Raw genomic sequence first — 27,384 nt, 5'->3', positions numbered from 1 at the left:
AGTGATCATGATTATCATGAAAGTTAAATTAAATACTAATTTCTAGCATTTGCAAGTGTTTTCCTTAAAATTTGCATATTAATTACCATGTCAATGATCACATCATACGAGTTATGTATTAAAAGATGTTGCTGATGTTTCTTTTCAAGACGTTCATTCCGGTGAAGATGCACTCCAAAAACATTATGTTAATGACTATAAGATTTTGCTGTTGTTTCTGTTTCTTTAATATGTGTTACATGAAGGATATCTTAGACCCATATGAATTTGATGACAACATGAACCTTTAGGATATTTCTCACCTACTTATTGTAACATAAAATAGGGTTATATTATCGGATACCTTCTTTAATAATAGTTTAGTTGCTAATCATCCACCGCTACAATCCTTTCGGATTATGCATATCTATTCACTGATTTCTATAACTTACACTCTTACATTTTTGTATTTGTTTGTGACTTGAATAAAAAAGTCAAAGATTAAAGAATTTTGGTTTTTGAATGTTTATGTAAGTTATGAGCATGAATTCTCGGACCCTCTGTACCAATTTTTCATTTGCAGTGCATTTGTGATTGATTTGAAAGCTATATTCGGTCGTTGCATCCCGAGTTTGATTTCCGGATGTGATGACTTTGGTAAAAAAAACTTGGTTCGATGTTGCATAGCATGGATGGCGAGTGCGCTGTTTTCTTCTTGCAACCTGTTATGCAGCCATGAGAACCACAATACCTATTCTGAGCCCTGTGTTAATTGGTCATAAGGTATTTTTAATAATGATGTTGGCAACGACACCCTACCTACTGGCATTGTCGGTATATGGAACTGTAACTTATATTTGTTTGTTCCATCCCGAGTTCGGTTTTCGGATGTGATGACTTTTGTAAAAAAACTGTGTTCGAGGTTGGATAGCAAGGAAGGCTACTGCCCTGTTTGCTACCATTAAGGTATTACGCAACCATTAGAAGTCATTTCTATTTGTATTTAGGGATCCGACGCTAATTATTATGTTAATATTTTCAGTTTAAATATTTATTTGGCCTAATTATTTTACCAATTTTTCATTTGCAGTGCATTTGTGATTGATTTGAAAGCTATATTCGGTCGTTGCATCCCGAGTTTGATTTCCGGCTGTGATGACTTTGGTAAAAAAAAACTTGGTTCGATGTTGCATAGCATGGATGGCGAGTGCGCTGTTTTCTTCTTGCAACCTGTTATGCAGCCATGAGAACCACAATACCTATTCTGAGCCCTGTGTTAATTGGTCATAATGTATTTTTAATAATAATGTTGGCAACGACACCCTACCTGCTGGCATTGTCGGTATATGGAACTGTAACTTATATTTGTTCGTTCCGTCCCGAGTTCGGTTTCCGGATGTGATGACTTTTGTAAAAAAACTGTGTTCGAGGTTGGATAGCAAGGAAGGCTACTGCCCTGTTTGCTACCATTAAGGTATTACGCAGCCACTAGAAGTCATTTTTATTTGTATTTAGGGATCCGACGCTAATTATTATGTTAATATTTTCAGTTTAAATATTTATTTGGCCTAATTATTTTACCAATTTTTCATTTGCAGTGCATTTGTGATTGATTTGAACTGGCATTTTTTCCAGGTATGTCTCTTCTCGATCCTATTGAATCGTGATTGATGTTATTGATCATCGATCATCGATCATATATAATATAACGTTTGTCCGTTTATTTCTTTTAAAGTGATTGATCGTCTATGATATTTTGCATGATTCTAATTTATCATTCATTCATGTGGCTAAGATGTAATTTAAAAATTCTGTTACTTTTTTACGTTACTTTAATTTATCTTAATTTACTTTTTAGGTCAACTTTTATATATACTATGTTTGCCCCTTGCTTGCCCGGGCTTCTTTTAGTGCCCGTGTCTTTCGGCTCTGACACGTTCAACGGGCAAGATCCGCCACTGGTGCTGAGGTACGATCTCTATAATTTTGCATATCTAATTTCGTATTGTACGTATTTTTTTAGCATCATATTTGTAAACCAATCTTGATTTCAAATTAATGTACTAAAGCAACTTTTTAGTCAACTAGCAAAAATTGTTTGTGAACGCCCAAAAAACACTACTTGTGTCTGATGTTTAACTTATTACTTTGTATTGTGACTGACTTACTTTTGCTTCTTTTTGTCGATGATATATGCTCTGGTAACATATATCATGGAGATTGGAGAACTGAGGCACAATAGGTGGTCTCTTTGTTTGGTTTTATGCATTGGCTAGAAACTGGACATCTTTTAATACACACTGAAGTGGAAGAAAAATTAGGGTGTAAGTCACAGTTCATGATTTTTTAGTAATGAACATGTGATTCAAACTCCTCACCAAAATTAAGTGTACTCTATTTCTTAATTTGTTGTTTAGATTTTCTACTCTTACATTTTGGTTTAGGGTACAGGAGGCAGAGTCGTGACTTTGTGGATTAGTTAAAGAAGAAGAAGCATGGTTTGTTGTATATGGAAATTGATGGAAGATTGCCAGCTATATCATGTATCATCAACACTAAACCTGCTGGCATCATCATCAATTAATTTTCTTTTTCAGTTGCTTATGTTTATGAATCCCTTTTTACTGTAACAATTTGAAAAAGGATCTTCATCAATTAACTTTTGAGACACCAGGTAATCAATTTTTTGCACAAAATTTCAATCTTTTGAATGTAACAAATTGAAAAAGGATTTGATACGTTTGTTAGATTGAATACTAATCGCTTATGTGTGTTAAACTGATTTGTTAAATTGAATACTAATCACATACTAGCATTACTCCTGGAACTATTATGAGTATAAGGAGATTTTCAACGAATAGTGATCGTTGCATATTCATGTATTTTAATTTGTCGTTGTACTATAATATATTCATTTGTGTTTTAACATGTATGAAATCATAATATTTATGTCAATGGTGATAATGAAGATATTTTATTTTAGCAACCCGTGTAATACACGAGATCTTAAGCTAGTTTGAAATAAAAGATTACAATAGAAACACCAACTTAACCACTACGCATCCAAGTAAAAGTAACAAAACTAATTATTTGAATCCTTTTATGATTACCCCTTCTGAAGAACCCTAATAAAAATAAAGGATGAAATTTTTTAATGTGTCCATGTATCAATCCAAAAACCGATAGACGAACTTAAGTGTGGTTACGACTAGAAGTTCATAAGAACGTACCTATGAGGTGTGTGGAAAGTTTCGAGATACTTCAATTACCGGCCGCGATACCTAAAAACATAACCACGGCAACATCACACAACCAGTAGTAGGCCAGCAGCAATAGGTATATGAAATATGCCTTCAAGACCAACGCAAGCGAGCTCGCCACCAACTACAACCTTGTTCCTAGATGACCAAAAGCGAGTCCGCCACCAACGTAGCAGCACCATACGCTAGAATGTGTCCCTTTTTTATTTCTAAAGCTACAGGACGCGACTGACTGATGTGCACAAAATGCAACATATAAATTACATCAATTGTGGCATAAAACTAACCCTTTTTAGTACTAATATTGGAAAAAGTGTGCTTTTGTCTTCCTTTTGTATTTTCAGGATTAAATGAGCTCAAATAAACAAAAGAAGCAAAAAGGCAGCTAAATCTAACAGAAATACAAGAAAAGGAACAAACGTGGCATGCCCGACCTCCCGACAGCATCTTCCCAAGCAAAACAAGAAGACAGAAGACTGAACATGCCCCGTGCTCAATGAGCACGAGGGCGTGCCCAAGTGTCAGCAGAAAAGACAAAGTTGTAGAAGCTTCCATCGCCCACCACGGGGCCGTGCTCAGCGGACACGGGGCCATGGTCAACTATAAGATTCGCGGAATCCAGGCAAATCTTGATAGTACAGATATGCTTCTGCACACGGGGTCGTGCTCAGGGGACACGGGGGCGTGGTCAACTAATGCAGACGAACTGCATTTAGTGAAGAAAGAGAGGAGGATGGACACGGGGCCGTGCCAAATGGACACGGGGCCGTGCCCGAGCTTCTGTTCAGCCTATAAATAAGAGTGCTTGGAGTTCTTGCAACTCATCCCTTGGCACACCACCTCTCTCACATTTCACCCACCACCCACCACCATCACAACACCATCATCCACCACCATCATCTACCACCATCATTCATTTTCCATCATAGAGTGTGTGAGTCGTCTCGGGATTCAAGATTGATCGTAAGAGTTCTTGACAATCAAAGGCCATGTTTGCCTAAGTCTCTTACATCATTTGGTGAAGACAAGTGTTTAGTGTAAAACTTTTTATTTTTAATCTTTTGCACTTTTTAATTGGTTATGTATTAATGACTTTAATTACTAGTTTCTTATGTTGAAGGTGATTCTTCCTTATTGTTTGTCCGTGGTATCTTGGCATTATTTTACTGTCTATATAAAATAAAAGATTTTCACCATTCATATCTCCACGGTCTATATGGAGGTATGTTGGCTACCTGGTCGGGGGTTAAGGAAACGGTTTGGTAAGAGTCTTGCCATTGTTCAGTGTATAGATCCTGCAAAGGACCTGGGTCAAATTTAGTAGGACCTCATTCAATACCCAACGGTATTGGATGGCAGGGGTCCAAACTCTTTGATCCCCTCATAAGTTAAACTACTATTAAAACTTTAACCCGGCTACTTAGGACTGTATCCCTGCTGACTCAGACTACTTAGCCGAGGGTAACGTCGCCTTCAAAGGAGGGGCCTACCACATTATGCATTAATAACTTAATTAATTATCTTTCAATAATCCGACCCTTTAGGATTGTATCCTTGCTGACTCAAACTGCTGGGTTGAGGGTAACGTCACCTTCAAAAGAGGGGCCTACTACAATAACTAAGATAATCTCTTAAACAAGTGCAAAAGTGTGAAAATAATCAAAGGTTACACTACACACGAGTCGGATCCAAGTGATTCATCTTGTCTATCTGTTTTTATTTTTATTTTTATTTTCAACATTTTAGTTAGTTTTATTTTTTCTTGTTTAAAAACCTTTTTCTAACATTTTGATTTGATTAGACGTTGAGGATAAACCGGTACTAAAAGCTCTTGTGTCCTTGGACGACCTCGGTATCTTACCAACACTATACTACGTCCACGATGGGTGCACTTGCCCATATGTGTGTTTAGTGTTAGTAAATATCGTGTTTTATAAATTTAAAACTTGGCTAAAAAAGTGTAAAAAGGGCTTAAAATATACACCAAGAATATAATACACCTAACACGCATCACTGACTAATCTTTGTTGTAAACTATTTGAATTCTTGGCTATCAAACCTATCGGAAAAGACAAGACATCAGTTAGCCACATTTGTCAAGTGTGTGTGTGGTTTTCGTACAAAGTGAAATAGAGAAAACCATAGATAGGAAATAGACCGATGAAGACAACAACAAGTGGCATTTGTAAATCCTGTGGCAAAAAAAAAAAGACATCGAAAGTTGATGGGGCTGTAAGTTATAATTTAGTATGTATAATAACTTGTGCACAAAAAGTGTTTGGAATAAGAGTTTGCGTTATGTTAGTGGCTTGATAGCCTTGCTGCAAAAGCTTTACAAAAGATTTTGTCTCGTCTTTTGGTTGCCTTGTTAGTCCGGGTACCTAGCCAACCGAAAGAAACAATCAAAAATTTTATGGAAACTAAATCGACTTGCTTGTTTATGAAAATTATCTCTGGAGATTAAACAAACTTTTTCCCTAACTGAACTACTCACAAATTTTCATACCAATACGCGTCGATTAGGTTATAAGGGCCAAACTCAAAACTTTACCTGCAATCATAGCAGAGCAGATGAATCAAGTGACTTAAGAGTGATGCAATTTTTTACTCATTTAGACAGTTCATACACCAAAAAAGGCCGAATGGTCCATCCAGGTGAGAACAAAGGGTTCAACCTAAAAGCTCCATCAGCGGCGACGAACACTACAAAACAAGAGCTATTCCACCAGCGAGGAACACTGCAGAACAGAATGAATGTCTGATCTGACTCAAAAGTAAAGCATATCCCATTTAGTTACCTAAGATTGTTCATAAACTTCTATAAGGAAATAAGGTCTTATAGGTAATTAGCATAAGAAAGTAAAGCAGATCTCACAAAAGCAACAACCTGCACACAGGAATGAGAATTCTTTTAAGTATTAAAAAAATGATACTTGCATCGAGATGATAAAAACACAAATAAATCAAGAAAATAAAACATCTTTTTCACCAACAACAATTCTCTGTTTATATGTAGCTTTCACAATAAGCTCCTCTTGACCCATTAGAAGTACTTATGATATACATGCTATCTAGAAGATCTGATGACACTTACTTTTGTGGTAATTACAACTAAGGTGTGTTATTATTACTAACTAAATAGAAGATTGAGAAAATTACTAAACCAAAAATATTAAAAGAATGACGAAGCACTGTAACTGTTAATAAAAATTAGATCAAACTGAAAGAGTGTCATGCAGCCTTAACTTATACCTGAGGTCGCCATCCACCATCACCGGAACCCTGGTTTGCTTGTGGCCGGAATACTTGTTGGACCCCTTTTATTCATCTTTTAGAACTATCGCCGTCACCATTCTTAGGGTTCCCAGAAAAACCCTAAACTCACAGTCGGAGTGACTCCTGTCGTCGTCTTCTTCAGCCTCAGGAATCGCCTCAGCCGTTTCCTTTCCTCTTTGTCTACACCACAGATACACCGTCTCTCCATCACCGATTCAGCCACCACGGTAGTCCGACGGTGGATGGTTTTGTTGAAGCTGGTTCTTGTTATGATTACAGAGAAACAAATGGTTTAGGTTTTTATCAGTTGGCACCAAATGTGACGCGTGGCTACAAACACTGACATATCACTATTCATTTAGCTTGGCTTATTAATAGATATACTAGCTTATGACCCGTGTAACACACGGGTTTGTTTTAGTTAATTAGATCAAATTTTCCATCAAATCAATCATAAGTATATAATGTTTTAAAAATCATTCATTAATTGATAGAAAATACGAAATGTCATATGATGAACATTTTACATTTGCTAACAACATTCCAACGATAAATATTAATCGATAATGAAATAAATAATAATTAAACAGTGTATGCTAATCAGACATTAAAAAAATATGAGACATTAAAAACTAATTATAATACTTTCTTAGCAAAAGTTGTCAAGACGTTTTTGTCATTTAGAAATTATCAAACAGTAGGTTGGGGAAGAAGGTTTGGCCCAAACAATACTTGTTCTTAGTTAAGTGTAACAAACGGGTTTTCTTTAGTGGATGAGATAAGAATACCTCTTAGGGGTTGTTTGGTAGCCTCTGAATGGTCATTAAGAGGCTACCTCTGAATGGAAAAGGATATTAAATGAATGGAATTGGGATATGGATGGAATATAATGAAATAGAGCCACTTTGAGGTTCCCTATGAAATGAGGCATGGAGGGGAGCCACTACGAAGAAGTTCCGGGAGTTACGAAGGAAGCTTCGAGCTCATATTGGTCATGGGTTGAGAACGGGAATGGAACTCTATGAGATCAAATCTCCCGTTGTTCCTCAGTGGCTCAGTGGTAGAGCGGTCGGCTGTTAACCGATTGGTCTTAGGTTCGAATCCTACTTGGGGAGATTTGAAAATCACCGTCAACACCCCGGTGTAGGTCCGAGATACTCCTTTGTTCCATAGCCCTGGGGCTATTTACAACTATCCAATTAAGAATTCTCAGGGGGGAAAGCTCTCCGTTCCTGGTTCTCCTGTAGCCGGATCCTCCGGAACCACAAGAATCCTTAGTTAGAATTAAAATGCGATTCCAACTCAGCACCTTTTGAGTGAGATTTTGAGAAGAGTTGCTCTTTGGAGAGCACAATACGATGAAAGTTGTAAGCTGTGTTCGGGGGGGGGGGGTTATTGTCTATCGTTGGCCTCTATGGTAGAATCAGTCGGGGATCTGAGAGGCTGTGGTTTACCCTGCGGCGGATGTCAGCGGTTCGAGTCCGCTTATTCTTTTTGAAAGAAGGGGCGCTTCCGGTTCTGTCAGTGCTTGAAACAATTTTGTCTTCTCCATATTACTATATCTCTAGAATCAATAATTTTATATGAGGAACTACTGAACTCAATCACTTGCTGCCGTTACTCTTCAGTTTTCTGTTGAGGTCTATCCTGTATAGGTACTCAAATTGGATCAGTGATCGATTTCTAGGTTTCGTCGTAAACCTAATTGGTTACTTCCAATTACGTAAATCAATAGTTCAAACCGCACTCAAAGGTAGGGCATTTTCCATTTTTATAAGAACTTCTGTACCAGAAACAATGGTATCTCCAATTATAGCCCCCCTAGGATGCAATACCAATGAGAAGGTAGAAGAATGTGACATGTGATGATTTACCATTCAGACTTGAGGTTACCTCTTATTCATTCAGAGGTTTTAAACCATTAAGATGTAGCATCTGAATGGTCATTAAGAGGCTACCAAATAGCCCCTTACATTCTATTAAAAAGAATTTGTTTAATAAAATATTATCTATTAATTTATTAAAAGTTAAAAAGAAAAGATATACATTTATAAAATTTCCTAATAAATAATAAAAACTTGACTTCCAAAAAAAAGATTGATTATAAATCAAATATAAAAAGATTGATTAATTAAATAACTCTTTTTTAAGAATCCTGATTATAAAGGTTTTTATAAACAAATATTAACAATCCCTATACAACTTTCATCAACAACTCTCGTTCACAAGGCAACTGTTCACTTTCTTCTCCATCATTGGCGATCAGAGGTTTGAAGGTTCTGATCTGGTAATACCATTTGTTATCTTCGGTATTTTACTTTCCTGGTTTTGGTTTCTTGATTTCGATTAAATGCATCAAAATCATAATGTGGTGATGTTGAAATAGAGAAAGTGTATACAAAGTTGTTTTGTTAGTTTTATAATAAGATTTATATGAACTTTTTTTTGTTTTGGATGAATTGCGTCTAAGTAACGATCTGACGTAATGCTGTTTGAAATATAGTTTGTTGAATATTTTCGGATTGCTTGTAGAATTCTTGTGTAAAACTTCTGCAATCGGTTTATAGTGTTGATATATCTGATTTGTGAGCGAATATAGTGTTGATTGTTTAAAAACATTGATGTTTCAAGTTGGGACAAAGATGTATCTTTGGAAATTTAGTGTACTATGGTTGGTAGTGGGGACCGAGTTGCAGTAGAAAGATATTACTTTGTCCTAGAAAGTGTTAAAAGTTGTTTTAGGGCTTACATATTATGCTTTTGAGATAAAATTGATTTTGTGTTAAACTGTTTGATTTTTATTTTTGTTTTTGAATTTTAGATGGATTTTATGATAATTCTAAATGTCAGTGAACTGAAGGAAGTAACAGAGGGATTGGTAAGATACATTCTTAGAATTGTGTTTATATTTATAGAATAGACTTAAATGTCAGTAATTGAATTCTATGTATAGGTGCTACCAAAGATATTAACTAACTAGATACCTAGAGATTGCCAAGTGATAAAGCTGGTTAATTATTTGGGGGTTAAGTATAAGGCTTTTGTTGAAAACATGGGTCATAGAAGTAAAAAAGATACACGGTTCTGAATGGATTCGATTTCTTGAATCGTACAAACACAAGAATATAGAGAAGCTTTGTTTTAAAAAAAGTGAAAGCAGCAAAATTTGAAGTATCTGTTCTCAACAATGAGGGTTTTGAAATTAGAAAGGATCAGTCGGGGAGAGATTATGTGCATGGTTGCTTGGTACGTGCTTCGGAGGAAACATACTATAAGCAGGTTAAAATTTCCTATCTTGTTTTTATATTTTGTCAGTATCTATTTTTTTTGGAAAATAAAGTTATAATATATATGTTGGATTGTTTGTAAAATGTAATATAATGTTTCTGAAATTTATGAAAATTGTAGGATTTACCGCATGGCTTGTTGTGGTTGTTGTTTGAGAGGCGGTTAAAGATTGACAACTTACTTGCAAAAGTACACGGACCGAAACAAAGTTCAAAGGTTGATGTGTGTTATGATTTCCCTCCAGAAAATCAAAAGGGTTTAGCTGCTGGTTTTATGGGGTCAGGATTGACCACATTTTGCTTCGAGAATGGCATTGAGGAGGGCTTCCAGTTGCTGTTTCAATGGATGGGAAGTACCCCAGCAGACCATTTTAACTTCAATGTTAACATTTTCAACAAAAACGGGGTTGGACTGCAAGTAACGCCTGAACATCAGTGCAGCCGTACCAACCACCAACACAGCAAAAGGCGTCCAACATACAAGAAAAAGGTTGAATATCATGTGACAAAGACAAACTACCTGGTATTCACACAACAACTTTGCTTTTTATAAATTATTTTCGTTATAATGTTGTCTTTAACTTTTACTTAAACTAAGGGTTATGACGAAGGAATAATAAAATCAATGATTTACTTATACAGACTATACCAAAGAAGTTTGTTCGAGACAACCAGCTGAATAGGTACGGTTGTGCAGTCTTGTCGTTTAGTCATGTCAACTTTCTGGTACCCCTACGTGTCAGGACAGATGATAGACAACCTAGTGATGACACCCATCTGGTAATGGTTATGGACTGGCAGCATATACTTGTAACACCTCACAAAATCATGTCCAATACAGTGGTGACGCGTGTCATAAACCCTAATCATGTTAACGGATAACTTGAAGGACTAAAACTGTCAAACTGTGGAAAGATGTAAGTAGAAGGACTAAAAGCATCAACATGCCAAACTTGTTCCTCTGAATGACCTTATATAATGTTCGTATTCATGATTGAATAAATTAATGAACACAAGAAGCCGTTCGCGCTTAAAAATCAAAAGTTACAAAACACAGGGGTTAAAAGTGTCAACATGTTAATTCTTATCTATGAGTGGCCTTTTAACATTTCCAAAGCTTTGTAATGTATTAATATATCCTCATGAATATCTGATAAAGATTTCATAATGTTCCGGTTCAAAATTATAATGTAAATTGAAATTTCCAAGTAAGGGGTCAAAAGTGTAAATATAGCAATTCTTCAATCGAGGGACATTTTCAGAGCATCCAAGACTTACAAATGCATGTCCCCACTCCCCAGATCATCCCAGACCTGATTGTGTTGACGATGCATGCTGAAAAAGTCAGTTATTCGCGTTCAGAAAGTGCAGGGACTGAACATGCAAACAAACAAAACAACTTTAAAATGTGCACCCTCGCGTAGCGCGCCAGGATTGCCCTGGTTTGGCGTGTGGCGCGACAGAGGGGGTTTTCCAGCCAAACTGCCAGCTGCCCAGCTCTGTAACCTGCAATCTTTTGAAGATCTCTGCAACCTGTTTTCGAATTCAGTAGCAAGATTGACTGTTTTGGAAAACCACTAGACACTTGGGAGCATCATAATCCACTGAGGACACATGGAATCATCTCAATTCACACTCATTCACTATAAATAGAAGCCTTAGTTGCTCATTGTTCTTGCACAATTCAAAATTCTCAAACATTTCACTCTCAAGTAATCTCTGAAGCATCCTGGTCTTCTACGAAGCTTTCTGTAACACCCCGAAAACAGATTTGGTAATTAAACTACGTTGGTACTAAAAGACGGGTAAATTACCGTAGGGGTAAAAGTAACCCGGTGAATATTAGGATATCTTGACATAATAAGAACAAACAATGGTTAAAATACCCTTTATAAAAATTGGGTAAAGTTGATGGGCTAAACATGGACAAAGGAATTAAAGTTTTAATTAAAACAATTATTAAACACAAAACCCACATATACATGTGTGTTTTCTGCGATCCCAACCAGAGCCAGGAGAGCTCTCATGCTCAAAACCCTAATGTGCAAGAGTTGATCAAATCAAGAGGCCAAATCAAACCCAAATCGAAATTCAAGCACAAATTAGTGATCACCTCGGTGAAGTGATCACAAGGTATGTCAAATTTCACACTTTGATTTCATCTCAAACTCTAGATGAACACATGAGATTTGAAATTATAGCTTGCATGATAGTTGTTTGGATGAACCAGTAAAGAAATCATGTCTAGGAGTAAACCCTAGCCATTAGTATGTTGAATTTGCGCCTAAACCATGAAATTCATAATCATCCATTATGTGTGTAATGGGATTAGTAGAAACATGATGAACACTAGAATCACGATTTATTAAACTAGTGTTATTTGAGCTAAATGAAATAAATCCAGAATATGAATGTGAAATTTGATATATGAACATTGTGTAGATGTTAAAATTTAGCAAAATAACTAATCATGAGACTTGGTTGTTGGATTAGAAAAATAATGCCCTTTAGGTGTTTGTAGAAATGCCTAAAAGAGGGCTAAATATCAAAATTCTGAACAAAAACGCATATTAAAATGATGAGATGAATTATGCGTTAAAACTTATAAAAAGGGTTCTAAAACGATTGTGAATTGAACTCTTTAGGCAAGGAATTCGGATCGTCGAGTAGACAAGCCGGTGGAGATACGCGTTTGAAAAGGATGCTTAAAAGGTAGGTAACTACGGTTTCGTTACGTTATGCTTGATTACGTATATTCGTTAGTAGACTTTAAATTAGCATAATATATGAAATTGGTATTTAATTGAAATCACGAAGATCACTAGGTAAATAAACGGGTCGAACAATGGTTGAATTTGTAGTGTCGAAATGACTTAAACGTCACTCATTAAATTTGAGTTATAAAAGCATAAGCCATGGAATGGACGTGATACGCTAAGGTTGACAAGCCCCGGGAATGGGTAATTATGGTTAGAAAACGATGTTGATGAATTATGAAGGTACGCGACCTATGGTTTCGTTACACTATGTTATTTATTTATCATAGTTAGTTGTATTGGAAATTAACCAAACAAGAAAAACTCATTAAGTCACGGAAGTGACGAAGTGCTTAGACAAATAAAATGAGTCAAAACATGTGTTAGAAATAGAGTTTGGAAGTAAAACGACTATACGGTGTAAACCGGAGTTAGTCATCTGGATAAGATGGTAATAAATATCATCTCATAGAGTTTCATAGTTCTTTAGACCAAACGGGTCAAAAGGTGAAATTATCACCCTTTGACAATATCGACTAATGGTTTGTTGAGTTATATGATTATAGGAATAAATATCATATGGATGTGTACATCGCAATTGCTTAGCGGCTAATAAGGCAAGGTATCGAAACGGGTCAATATATTGATCTGAGTCAGGTATGTATAATGATTCAACTCATCATGTAGAACTTGAGGTTCTATAAGAGTAGGCAAGGTTAAAATATAGATATTCGGTTATCTTTTAGGTAAACCGAATAAATTGAGCTATGATTATGGTGTTTTAGAAACTTATTGGTTTCTAAACAAGATTATAGTTAAAAGGCCGGATTTTTGGGTCAACCAAGTATTTGAAAGTCCTTCGTAGTAAAAGAAGGATGAAAATTGACCAAAATGCCATTGTAAGCTAATTCGAGCGAACGACCCTTAAAGGTGGGTCGGAAACAAGTTTTACGATTAAATAAATACTCGGAATAAGTATAGAAAGTGAAAGATGTAAATTCTTGGGTCGAATGACTTTATATGAGTCTTTGACGTAAAACGATAATCCAAGGGGTAAAACTGTGACACCTGTGTCACTTCAACCATCAAACAAACGCCAAACCAATGAAATATTGTATTTCATACTTTGGACTTGTATAAATATGTGTATCGTTTGCACATATCAACTCTTGTTCGATTTCAAGCTCTACATCGCTTTCTGGGGAGTTATACGCAAACTGGTGCTTAAACGTACTCAGTTTAATGCGACAAATACCCCGGAACAGCAAAATATACTCAACATACCTCAAATAACCTTTACATAACTTAGAAATAAGTTTTGAAGGCTTTGGTATGGCAAAAACAAGTTAATTCGCTTACAGGGACTAAACTTGAGAAACTGCGAAAGTATGCCAATTTGAACTGTAACGAACATTCCGGAACATGTCCATAAGTTAGACATACCATAAATATCCTTTACATAGCTTAGGAATAGGCTTTGAGGGGTTTGGTATGCTAAAACAAACTTTTGGGTCATTCAGGGACTAAAAGTGTCAAAAAGTGCACAAGTTTGCACTTTCGCGCACAACTTACGTTCTGAATACATCCGAACATCCAAAAATTTATGTAAGCATCCTAATATTATGCCTTAGTGTTTGGCATGAGAAAATCCATTTGTCGCGTCATTTGGATCGTCTTTCGCGCTTATGCGCATTCCGTCGTAATTAAGCGAACATCGCGATCGTACGGCCAAACGAACCAACATCCGGAACATTTTTGAGCATGTTTCATGTCCACAATGTTTAGGCATCATTTTAGGGCCTTAAAGTTGGCTTTACGGGCCTTAGAAGTGTCGGAAATGTCTTAAACACGCAACAGGGACCAAAATTGTAATTTCTGAAACTTGGTGCAGATCAGAAGGGGCCAGGCGGCCCGCGTGAGTTTGGCCTGCATATTGAGGCGGGCCGCGTGGGACTGTCAGACAGATTCAATGTATGCATTTAATGCAGTTGGCCTTTCGTTCGATCAAGGGGCGATGCCCTTTCACCCAATCAAGAGCCAAGGGGCATTTTCTGACTTACCACAACATTTCGACAAGTGTACGCACGAGATCGCGGCACGATATTCGATAAAAGATCCTAACGGTTCCACTTTTCCTATAAATACCCCCCCCCTTTTGTGTAAAAATCACAAGAATCAGATCTAAAAGCTCTAAGTTGAAGTATTGCTTCATACCTGAGTTTCTCTGATCTAGATTAGCATTCGGGGACCCTCTGTAAGTATTCTTTCGTTGTTTTATCGCTTTTCGAGTCCGAAAGTCAACGTTTTGTTGACTTTCTGCATTGACCAGCTTATGGTCGATGCGAAGTTCATGGAACTTCATAACGTGAGCGTGATCACGATGGTTATAGTCCGTAGTGACTATACCTACTGATCACCACGTTATCTAGGCTCAGTGACGAGTCGTAGTTTCGGCCAAAATGTGCATTCTTGCATATTTTGTAACCAAACTACTCGTGGGCATCAAAGCCGTTTGTTTTGATGCCAAACCTGTTTTCTAAACTTAGTTAAGCATGTTCTAACATGCTTAGCTCGTCACTTTTAGTTTAGTGCTTATATAGGGTCGTAAGGTAAGCGATCTAAACCATCGCTTATACTTTCGAACCCGACCCATTTGGTCGATCATTAGGATCCGACCAAACACATTAGGTGACCATAGCTATAACCTTCCGAGGTTATACCTTGTGGTCACGATGTTAGGCGTTCCAGACGCGTTCTACGCGAACGACGCGTTAGGGTAGCATAAGCTACCTAAACGGGTCGTGATGGACCGTAAGCACTTAGTAGGGTTGTAAACGAACCGAACGAACACGAACAAAGCTATGTTCATGTTCGTTCGTTAAGGAAATTTGGATGTTCGTGAACTGTTCGCGAACACATGATGAACAGAAGTTTGTATTTGTGTTCGTTCGTTAAGGAATTTTGGTTGTTCGCGAACAGTTCGTGAACACTAACCACGAACGCAAACGAACACAAATGGATAGAAATGAACATTAATTTTGAAAATTAAAAAAAAGGCACCGTTAAGGCCACATGGGTTATTAGTTTTTACTAATTTTTTAATAAAATTTGTGTACTGAAGTGTAGGAATTAGGCGGGAAAGTAAAAAAAGTGGGAAAGGTAAACAAAAAGAGAGGGAAATAATACTTATGGTGGAAAGTAAAAAATTAATAAAACATTAAAAACTTTTAGAAAAATAAACATAAAACACCGAACACGAATGGACATAAACGAACGAACACGAACGAACATATTACCGAACGTTCACGAACGCAGTCGAACGAACGAGACCTTTGTTCGTGTTCGTTCGTTAAGCTTATCAAACGAAATTTTTTGTTCGTGTTCGTTCGTTAAGCTTATCGAACGAACATAAACGAACTTCCCGCCAAACAGTTCACGAACTGTTCGCTGAACGTTCGGTTCGTTTACAGCCCTAGCACTTAGGTTAAGTTTCATTTTACTATGTAGGCTTTGTTAAACCATATTACACGAGTCCCCATACTCGTTTGGTTTACGAACCCGCGTACTATCCGATCCTTCCGATTTGGTCCGGTATATTAACATAGCTACCTATTAGGTGCCGTTTGATATCCCGTGATCTTTAGCATTATCTAGTTATTATACAAGAACTCCAAAGCAATCTCAGGTGAGTACATAGTTCCCCTCTTCTACTGTTTTTAACTGTTTTGGGGTGAAGCATGTGTACCTATCTGTTATTTTCATGATTTCAAAGTATAATTGATTATACATGTTAGTACTTATCTTTTGACAAATTAAATGACTATCTATGGTTTAAACACTGATTTCTCAAAGATTACAAAATTAATTGTTGGATTGTACTTATTTTATACATTCACCAGACCGATTGGTAGTATGATATAGCGCTATAGGACTAGACACCCCATTCCTGTTGTCATGGAATGTCTGAAACCAATTTATTTCTCCATCCAAATAGGGATTTCCTTTGTGGTATCCTTATAGTCTCAAAGGTGTAGTTTGATGCACTAGGTCTGAATGAATTCTTAAATCGCACCTTTAAAGTATATTATGATATACTCCCAAAAAGTATAGTTTGATATACTCTCATGTGTGATATTGTACAGAACCAACATATGCATTTTATCAACAAACCAAAACATATTTTTAATATGTTATTTACAAATCCAAAGTATACTGTTAATATGCTGCTATAAGGTTATTCGATTAACCTTACATCATTTCACTTACCATACATAACTTTTGTTTATACATTACGTGGTTTACATTTAACTTGAGTTATACAATAACCTTGGACTATTGGTTTAAACATGAACATTCTATATTGGTGGTATGGTTTGCGTAAGTGACTTAAGTAACGAGGCGTGTGTAATATGATACAAGCATGGTAGATACGCCACTGGTACTTCCTATATATAAGTGTTTGTATGGTATTACATATCGTAGCGTTATTTGAATCATTTCAATTTGAGACATATGACCTTTTATACAAATAACACACTTTTCACGAGACATTGTTTTACAAACGACTTATCTTATACAAACACATTTTACATGGTTATCCGTTTAACAATACAGTGTTCTCTTATTTATACATATCATCCAATCTTATCGTTTTTTTAAATGATTTACAAGACAAAGCAAATTACAAGGTTCATGACTGACTGTTATTGAACGTTTTCTTTAAACTCAAGTCATGAATCCCATTTTCACAAAACCTATGTATCTCACAGGCATTTTTATGCTGACGTACCTATTTTTACACATGTTTCAGGTGTTGTCTTGAGATGATTGTTGATACATGCTACATTTAGGATGGACTCGTGCCTTAGCAACTTTAAAACTTGGAAGATCATAGTTGTACTTATGTGATTGTAATAGAACAATGAGTTCATTTAATCAATAAAACAATATTTAAATTTCCATGTGTTATGAAACAATGATTCTGTCCCAACACTCCCCGACGTTTCCGCCACGTTTTGTTGTTCCACGTGGTCGGGGTGTGACAGAAAAATTGGTATCAGAGCCAATGGTTATAGGGAATTAGGTTATTAGTAATGCTTTGACCTAGTCTATAACCTTCCTAGGACCCTAACGCGAGTTTACTTGCGTTTAGTCATAGAACAATACCGTCACCTATCCTTAGGCGACGACCACAACAAGAACATAAATTTCAAAACCGCTTTGAAAACTAATCATCTGTTCTAGGATGATTGATTACTAGGTTTTGAACCCTCTGTTATAAGGTTTTGAACCCCTTTAAGTTTTCAAAATCCCGTCAAAGTTGGTCTAAATAATGTGAACACATGCAAACTGGAAGGGTGGGTGCCTGTACCCTGAGTTTTCTGTCTAAGGCTAGAGTGTTCGTACAAATCCTCATGATCGGACCAGTCACTCTTACCTGGGAACTCTTGGGGTGAGTGTCCACTTATAGGCGAGCATGTCTTCGCGATACATTATTTTTGACCTATTTACTTTGATTAATCACCGAGGTCGTTTGTTGCTTTGTAGTAACAAACAAATGACCACTATCCTTGTTTTCATCAGATATGTTTCATCTCATTCTTTTCGTCTAATTCTCTCACTCGTTTCCTCTCATGTTTCCTCTTTTAGAATGCCTCCTCGACGCGACAATCAAATGGCGAATGCCGAACTGGCGGAAATTATCGCGCAGCAAATGGCTGCTGCCTTCCCAAATCTTTATGCTCAAATAACCCAAGCCATCAACAACAACAACAACAATGCTCCATGCAATTTCAAGATTTTTAACTCGGCTAAACCACTCAAGTTTAGTGGTTCTGAGGGAGCAACTGGGCTTCTTCAATGGTTCGAGAGCATTGAGAATACTTTCCGTCACGTTCAGTGTCCTGAAAATCGCAAGGTCGAGTTTTCTTCGAGTGTGTTTCAGAAGAGGGCTCTTACGTGGTGGAACGGGGTTATGAGAGACCGCGGTGCTGAGGTTGCATTAGCACAGACTTGGGCCGAGCTTAGGGCTCTTATGATGAAGGAATTCTGTCCTCGTCATGAGCTTAGGGCTCTAGAAAGGGAATTTGATGATTTAAAGCAAGACAGTGGGGAACATCGAGCCTATACTGACCGCTATGAGGAATTGAGCTTGTTATGCCCTACTATGGTTACGCCTCTGGATAAGGCGATTGAGAAATACATTGATGGGCTTCCTGACGTAGTTCAGGATATCGTTACTGGCAGCAACCCTACTACTGTCAGACAAGCCATTGAATTGGCTGCCACTCTGACTGAATCCAATATCAGGAAGCGCAAGCTGTTTCGGAAGGGCGACTTAAGACCATCTGACAAGACTGCTCATGTGGAACCAAAGGAAGAAAATGCTGAGGTGTCTAAGAAGAAGAAGCGCAAAGCCTCTCAAAGCTATGCTGTAACTGCTCAAGACAAACAAGTTGCACCAAACCAGCAGACACAACCTCGTAAAAGACAAAACTATGTTGGTACCGCACCTTTGTGCAACAAGTGCAACCGTCATCATCTAGAGCAAGAGCAGTGTCACAAATGTACCCACTGTGGGCGGTTGGGACATTTGATCAATGTTTGTCGTTATGCAAATCAAGCTGCTGCAAACCCTGCTGCTGTTCAAGCACGTTTCCCTCCAGGGTCATGTTATAACTGTGGTGACCTTACCCACTACAGGAACAATTGCCCAAGGCTTGTTAACATACCTCCAGCGCGTGGACGAGTGTTCAACATCAATGAGGCAAATATGAACAATGATGCAGCAGTGAACAATTAGTGTTTTGTGTTTCCTTGGTTATTATCTTTTGACACTTCAAGACAATTCCGTTGATACATAAATAAAGATTTGTTGTTTTTATTTCTGCAAAATTTATGCGTTTGTATGAATGCTTGATGAAACCTTATGATGTCAACCCAAAGACAAACTACTCGTATGGTTCTGTCATATTATGATCACTTGTGATCTCCCCAAGAACCTTAAACTCTCGTTTCTTTTAAGAAACAAAGTCAAAACTCTTATTAAGAATCCCTCTATCTTTATAGACAGATCCTTAAAAATCATTAAAGTACCAAATGAAATCCATGGATTGGATTCCTAGTGTGCTTTGAATATCCATACCTAAAGGTAACAAAATAAAGAATCAAGTTAACTAAATTTGTGCTTATGTGCTTTCTTACATGTTTTGTGGTTGTATATGATCCATCCAAATCCTCATAGAATCTTTCATATCTCATACGAGAGATTCATAATAGGATATCCAAAGATACTATCTTAAACCCTTAATGGATTTCAACATTTTAGTTAAGTCCCTCTGGTTATAAAGTATTATTCTATAATTGGACCTCTTGAATGGTCTGCTTAAACAGATTGATTTTTGAAAATCTGATTAGAAATATCATGTGATGATGTAACTAAAAATGATCCCTTAAGTGGTCTATTTAAAGAGATCGTACGACGGTCTAGTTAAGAAGATCATGTGTTGATCTAGTTAAAAAGATCGTTCGTTGATCTAATTAAAAGGACCCTTTGGTGGTCTAGTCGAATCGCTTCATGTTTATTAGAGTAATTTTTCCTACGCATTATGAAATGGACTGTGCGGACTGTGCAAGGAATTACGTAATTATAGAGGCCTACATAATTATGGAATTCAGTGCACAGGAGCCACAGGAAGCTTCATCATGTGTTAAGACCTAGTGACAAGAATAATGATACGGGAGAAGTCTTGGACCTCGACCAATGTCATTTATTCTCACACTCCCCAATTCTGATCTCAATCATACACCGAGTTTCCTATGATAAGCCTTCATAAGAAACGTTCCTCTGTCCGTAGTCAAAAATTTCATGTTTTACTATTACAAGGAATTCACTTTGAGGGTTAACAAATTCGCTAAGAGTCCTAACATGGCCCCGAGTTTTACTTAAGGGTTCAAGGGATCTATTAGAAAGCGAAACCGTCACAGCTGTCTTCACAAGTTTCCTCTAAAACTAAATTTCCTAAAGTAGGGGAGACTGTGACACCTGTGTCACTTCAACCATCAAACAAACGCCAAACCAATGAAATATTGTATTTCATACTTTGGACTTGTATAAATATGTGTATCGTTTGCACATATCAACTCTTGTTCGATTTCAAGCTCTACATCGCTTTCTGGGGAATTATACGCAAACTGGTGCTTAAACGTACTCAGTTTAATGCGACAAATACCCCGGAACAGCAAAATATACTCAACATACCTCAAATAACCTTTACATAACTTAGAAATAAGTTTTGAAGGCTTTGGTATGGCAAAAACAAGTTAATTCGCTTACAGGGACTAAACTTGAGAAACTGCGAAAGTATGCCAATTTGAACTCTAACGAACATTCCGGAACATGTCCATAAGTTAGACATACCATAAATATCCTTTACATAGCTTAGGAATAGGCTTTGAGGGGTTTGGTATGCTAAAACAAACTTTTGGGTCATTCAGGGACTAAAAGTGTCAAAAAGTGCACAAGTTTGCACTTTCGCGCACAACTTACGTTCTGAATACATCCGGACATCCAAAAATTTATGTAAGCATCCTAATATTATGCCTTAGTGTTTGGCATGAGAAAAATCCATTTGTCGCGTCATTTGGATCGTCTTTCGCGCTTATGCGCATTCCGTCGTAATTAAGCGAACATCACGATCGTACGGCCAAACGAACCAACATCCGGAACATTTTTGAGCATGTTTCATGTCCACAATGTTTAGGCATCATTTTAGGGCCTTAAAGTTGGCTTTACGGGCCTTAGAAGTGTCGGAAATGGCTTAAACACGCAACAGGGACCAAAACTGTAATTTCTGAAACTTGGTGCAGATCAGAAGGGACCAGGCGGCCCACGTGAGTTTGGCCTGCATATTGAGGCGGGCCGCGTGGGACTGTCAGACAGATTCAATGTATGCATTTAATGCAGTTGGCCTTTCGTTCGATCAAGGGGCGATGCCCTTTCACCCAATCAAGAGCCAAGGGGCATTTTCTGACTTACCACAACATTTCGACAAGTGTACGCACGAGATCGCGGCACGATATTCGATAAACGATCCTAACGGTTCCACTTTTCCTATAAATACCCCCCCCTTTTGTGTAAAAATCACAAGAATCAGATCTAAAAGCTCTAAGTTGAAGTATTGCTTCATACCTGAGTTTTTCTGATCTAGATTAGCATTCGGGGACCCTCTGTAAGTATTCTTTCGTTGTTTTATCGCTTTTCGAGTCCGAAAGTCAACGTTTTGTTGACTTTCTGCATTGACCAGCTTATGGTCGATGCGAAGTTCATGGAACTTCATAACGTGAGCGTGATCACGATGGTTATAGTCCGTAGTGACTATACCTACTGATCACCACGTTATCTAGGCTCAGTGACGAGTCGTAGTTTCGGCCAAAATGTGCATTCTTGCATATTTTGTAACCAAACTACTCGTGGGCATCAAAGCCGTTTGTTTTGATGCCAAACCTGTTTTCTAAACTTAGTTAAGCATGTTCTAACATGCTTAGCTCGTCACTTTTAGTTTAGTGCTTATATAGGGTCGTAAGGTAAGCGATCTAAACCATCGCTTATACTTTCGAACCCGACCCATTTGGTCGATCATTAGGATCCGACCAAACACATTAGGTGACCATAGCTATAACCTTCCGAGGTTATACCTTGTGGTCACGATGTTAGGCGTTCCAGACGCGTTCTACGCGAACGACGCGTTAGGGTAGCATAAGCTACCTAAACGGGTCGTGATGGACCGTAAGCACTTAGGTTAAGTTTCATTTTAGTATGTAGGCTTTGTTAAACCATATTACACGAGTCTCCATACTCGTTTGGTTTACGAACCCGCGTACTATCCGATCCTTCCGATTTGGTCCGGTATATTAACATAGCTACCTATTAGGTGCCGTTTTGTAGGTCCCTCGGAGGTTGAGGTTTAACCTATTCCTTGTTATGTTTAACCCACTAGCAAGTGCGGAATCCAAGCTAGCAAGCAAACCGGAGTTTATATGTAAGCAAAGTGAACAAGAGAAAGAGTAGACAAGCAAGTATCAAAGTTTTCTCTTGTATTTCAGTGGACACGGTTACAGACCTTGACCAAACTGAAAATACACTCTAACAAAGACCTGGGTTTCACACACAAAAGCTCTCTATCAAGAACACACACTTTGGACAGAAACTTATCAGAACTTATGTGAAAGTGAAACCCTTCATGGATATATATACCCAAAACAGATTCCCATGCACGAAGGATAGACATTCTGATCGAAGGATTATCTGTCGACCAGAAAGCCATTCGAAAGATCTCGAAGGATCTAAGCATACCTCGAAGGATTGTACATCCTTCGAGGTCCACAGAGATACTTCGAAGGACATCTTTCGAAGTCATCGAAGGATACTAAACATCCTTCGATGACATCCTTCGTGGCATATCATCTTTCAACTACTAAGTGTTCAAGTTTGGCCAAGTCAAACCAGGAGGATGGTTGACTTGGTCAAACAACACATTACAATACATAAACACACATAAAGGACGTAAATACAACGACAAAAGACATCGTTTTATACATTACAAAATATAGACAAAGTACAGACACAAAGTGCACCAACAAACTCCCCCTTGGCTGTAGCTTTGTCTTCGTCTTCAAGTCTTAAGTCTCTAACGCCCTTTCCACGGCTACATGATGCGCCGACCATGCACTTCCTGCATTGATCAACAAGTTGAAGCAGTAGCGAGCCATCCTTTGAAACTTCATGGCTTGATCTCGATCTTGAACTAGGTAATTGATTTCATGATCCTTCAACACAATGATATCCGATCTGGACATGTTTGTAATCCACATCGGATCGATTATCCTGAAGTTCTCTGCATTGTCTCTGAACAAGATCACAGCTTCACCGGTATCCGCATCATAAACCCAGCAGCGGAAATTCTCAAGAAAGTCAGTTTTCATCTTCAACAGCGGAATCTTCTTCATCAACCTAGGAGGATCATATACCAGACGATAACGAGCAGTGTTAGTTTCTGGATCAAGAGTGAACTTGATTTGCTCGTATCTTGGAAATTGAGGTTTGTACAGAGGATCCTTCCACCCCAAACGCCTTTCTAGCCTGATTTTCTTCGCAAAGAGATCTACCATATGCTCTTTAGATCGATTGATCACATCAAGCTGCGCCAACACTGCCACATCATAATATGGAAGTGTGAGAATACTCAGGAGAGTCCCGAAGTATTGAAGACCAGATTCTCTCTTCACAACCATACAATGCAGATCTTTCACAAACATCCAGCTGATGATTCGACCCCGCGCCTGATTTTTCTCCAGAACCATATAGTTTGCCTGCTCCAACGGGGCGAGCGGAGGAGGATTCCTAGCAAGGAAATCCGCTCGCCATTCTTTAATAGTTTTCTCACGGCTTTCTTGTGCAGTAGGAGAATCAGAAGAAGTGTTGTCGAACTCAGCAGTCTTTGCAGCAATAAATTCATCATCAGGCACATTCAGCTCAGCATCGTCCTCTCGAACATAGACAGGACGTTCAGGATCAGAACTGATGAAGATTTCATCAATTGTTGAGAAATCAGTCTGATCCTGTACCAGAGGAGTCGCATCAATCACACCTTCAGCAACATCATTCAACTCAAACAACCTTGATAACTGTTCATCTGTCATCTCAGATACAAACTCTCCCTCTTCTAGTGCTTCACCCGTGATAGGATGAAACTTTTGAGCACTTGACGATTCAGGAGGATCTTCAGTAAAGTTTTCTGGATCTAGACTGATCTGAGAAGGATCTACAGACGTTTCCAATGTTTCAGTCTGTTCAGTTGGACCAGTAGAGACTGTAGGAGGAGCTGGAGTATCTTGAGCAGTGCTAGATCCGCCTGCAGCACCGGATGCAGCTGCACCGGAGCCTGAGGCTGCTGTCTGATCTGGATTAGCAGAATCATCATCCTGATCATCTTGACGTCTTGGGAGTACTATCCCTTGAGCATTGCACCTCTCTCTCCATAATATCCCAACCTGTTTATGAACCCTACCAAAGTTTTCATGCATAGGTTGGAATGCTTTCTTCAGTCTTTCATCACGATCGCTAACTGTTTCCCTTAACACTTTTGCTGAATTTTCCAGATTAGTGCTGTGTCTTTTCATGATCTCCACCTCTCTATCTCTTGCCAAGTTAGCCTTCTTTAATCTATCAATTTCTTCAGCTTGTTCTTTGATCTTCATACTTTGAGCATTTACAATAGAACACAGCTGATTGTGAGCCTCTGTATCCTTCACTCGTTGTACACGATGTTCTTCAATCGTTCGTGTATGACGGCCAACTATATCACCCAGTTCACTGATTTGTTCAATCAAGAACTGTACCTTATCAGCTTCAGAGAAACCCGACAAGGTTTCTGCCAGAGATGGCCTAGAGGGCTCAGGTCTCGATGAACCAGATTGACCTGCCTGACCCGAACCACCTGAAGGACCAGTTATAACAAGAATAGGTCGAGGTTGTGTACCTGTGGTGGGAGTTTCAGGTGGCTGTTGATCAACAGACACCTGATGTGCTCCCGAAGACCTTTGTGGAGAAGACATAAGATCGATTGTCTCAGAAGCAGTTAACTGATCGCCAATTGGAGGAAGCTGCTGCTCAGGATCAGATGAAGGCTGAGCTGACACTGGAACAGAAGTGTCAGCAGTAGATTTCTTTGATCCACGACCACCCTGTCGTTGAGCCTTCCTTTTCCTGATGAAACCTGGAGATGTGAGCGTATAATCTTCATCTTTATCAGAATCTCCAGTATCTCCTGTCTTCTTAATCTTTTCAAACCGGGGATTCCCGCGTTTGTCAAAGACTTTCTTCAACCCTTGAGGAGGAGGATTATCATCATCAGACGAAGAACCACCATCATCATCAGAACCTCCTGCTTCATCTTCAGAAGATGAACTGCTTTCATCGACAAGTGTTCTCGGCTGATCCACTTTGCCCTTTCCCTTGTCAGTCGCAGCAACACTCGACTGACCAGCACCAACATCACCACCAGAAACAACTGGAACATCAGGATCAACAGGCATGTCCTGAGCCACTTCAGCAGTCACATTCACATCAACCTTAGCACTAGCTGCTGCACCAGAACTGCCAGCAGATCTTCTAGTGGCTTTGATTCCATGCTTAGATGTGAGTTGCTCATCAGCCATAGCAATCAATCTTGGTTCTTCATCGTCAGACACACTTCCTTCACGTCGCCATCTGTTGTTTTGTGGAGGCTCATACTCAGGAGCATCAAGATGACCAATCATTTTCCTATCTGGATGCGTTCCCGTGTAAACCCCCATAGACTTGACAATTAGAAGTGTGCGCTCGTTCATAGGATTCACTGGAAATACATCTGCCTCGACTTTAGCAAGATCAGGAATCTGATTGTCTATCAACATTTGCAGAAAGCGAGGATATAACCAAAACTTGGTGTTAGTTCGCTGCTTATCGGACGGAAGTGGCCTCTGAGAGTTCTCCTTCAGATTGTTGAAAATATAACGAGAGATGTTGAACGGCTTGTTCAGAATCAACGCCGTAAACAATCCCGTCAGATCTATAGGAGATAAGTCGTACCCAGAGCGCTTGTTGCTTAGGCAGTGAATCAGAATGTGCAGAAGGAACTTGTACTTAAGCGGCAGATATTTCTTGTTGATTTGATTTGTAAGGACGTTGTCGCTGTACTTGAGCCTTAACAATAACCCCCTTTGACACTGCAAATCTATTGAAGTTGGATCTTCAGAATTATCACCAAGTTGAAGACGTTCTCTAATAGAATTCTCAGTAATGACTACTGGCTTTTCTGCAACGATTGCCCTGATTACTTCCTGATTATCCACTGTTTCCACCCCAGCTGTACTCCAGAATGCCTTGATATGTGATTGATAGGCGACATGCTGTGTGGTGATAGCATAGTTAATTCTCGCCCGGTGAAGATATTCCATAATTCCAGCAAACTCAGGACTGATGCCTCCTTCTGGTTGTAAGTACGCCACCATATTATGTCTAGGTTCAGACATAGCTTCCAGTTCAGATTTTACTTTCTTGGTGGGTTTGGCCCGCTCAAACTTAACTTTTGGTGCCATTTCTGCACATCACAATTACACGTAATAAGCACGGGTCAACCAGTCAACAATGAGTTTCACACTTATAAAAATTTTCAATTTCTTGAAAATTTCCTAAGTGTTGGAAACTATGAAGGATACATTCTGTCCATCGAAGGATGAACTGTGTCACGAAGGATGATAATGAGTTCGAAGGATTATGAATGGTTTGAAAGATGTTGATCCAGCTCGAAGGATTTCATTTATCTTGAAAGATGTCAACTTGTCGAAGGATCATCTTTCGAATGATTGAATATTTTGAAGGATATCCTCATCATTCGAAGGCTTGATCCATCGAAAGATGATCTTTCGAGATATCCACCATCTTTCGAGCTTCACCTCGAAGGATGCTGTTTGGCACATCTCTCGAGGTGATGACTCATCATCTTCCCAAACGGTTACTGTTCATCGGCGATTTTTCAGGTGAGTTTTCCGGTGATTTGAATTGTTTTTCCGGCGACAGTTATATCGAAATTCAAATCAGTGTTTATAGCAAAACAAGACAAAACTCATGACCATTTCAAAACATCAACAATATTGAAACAAAACCGGATCCTGAACATAAATCAAACATTTAAACTTTGCCCAAACCCTAACCTCCCCTGTTTTATCAAGGTTCAAAACCCCTGTTATGATCATTCAAACCAGCCTTCAAACAACAATGTTCAT

At 38.4% G+C, this 27,384-nt stretch overlaps 1 non-coding gene across 1 annotated transcript; it reads left to right on the top strand.

Annotated features, from left to right (window-relative positions):
* Nucleotides 1-7,558: 7,558 nt before the first annotated feature.
* TRNAN-GUU lies at nucleotides 7,559-7,630 on the top strand. The gene has a single exon. It is a non-coding gene; the product is annotated as a tRNA-Asn (tRNA).
* The last annotated feature ends 19,754 nt before the right edge of the window (nucleotides 7,631-27,384 follow it).

Source organism: Helianthus annuus, chromosome 13 (assembly GCF_002127325.2).
Source record: "Helianthus annuus cultivar XRQ/B chromosome 13, HanXRQr2.0-SUNRISE, whole genome shotgun sequence".
NCBI classification, from domain to species: Eukaryota; Viridiplantae; Streptophyta; class Magnoliopsida; order Asterales; family Asteraceae; genus Helianthus; species Helianthus annuus.
Note: the sequence above shows the minus strand (reverse complement) of the source record. Positions and strands in the feature narration are given on the sequence as shown.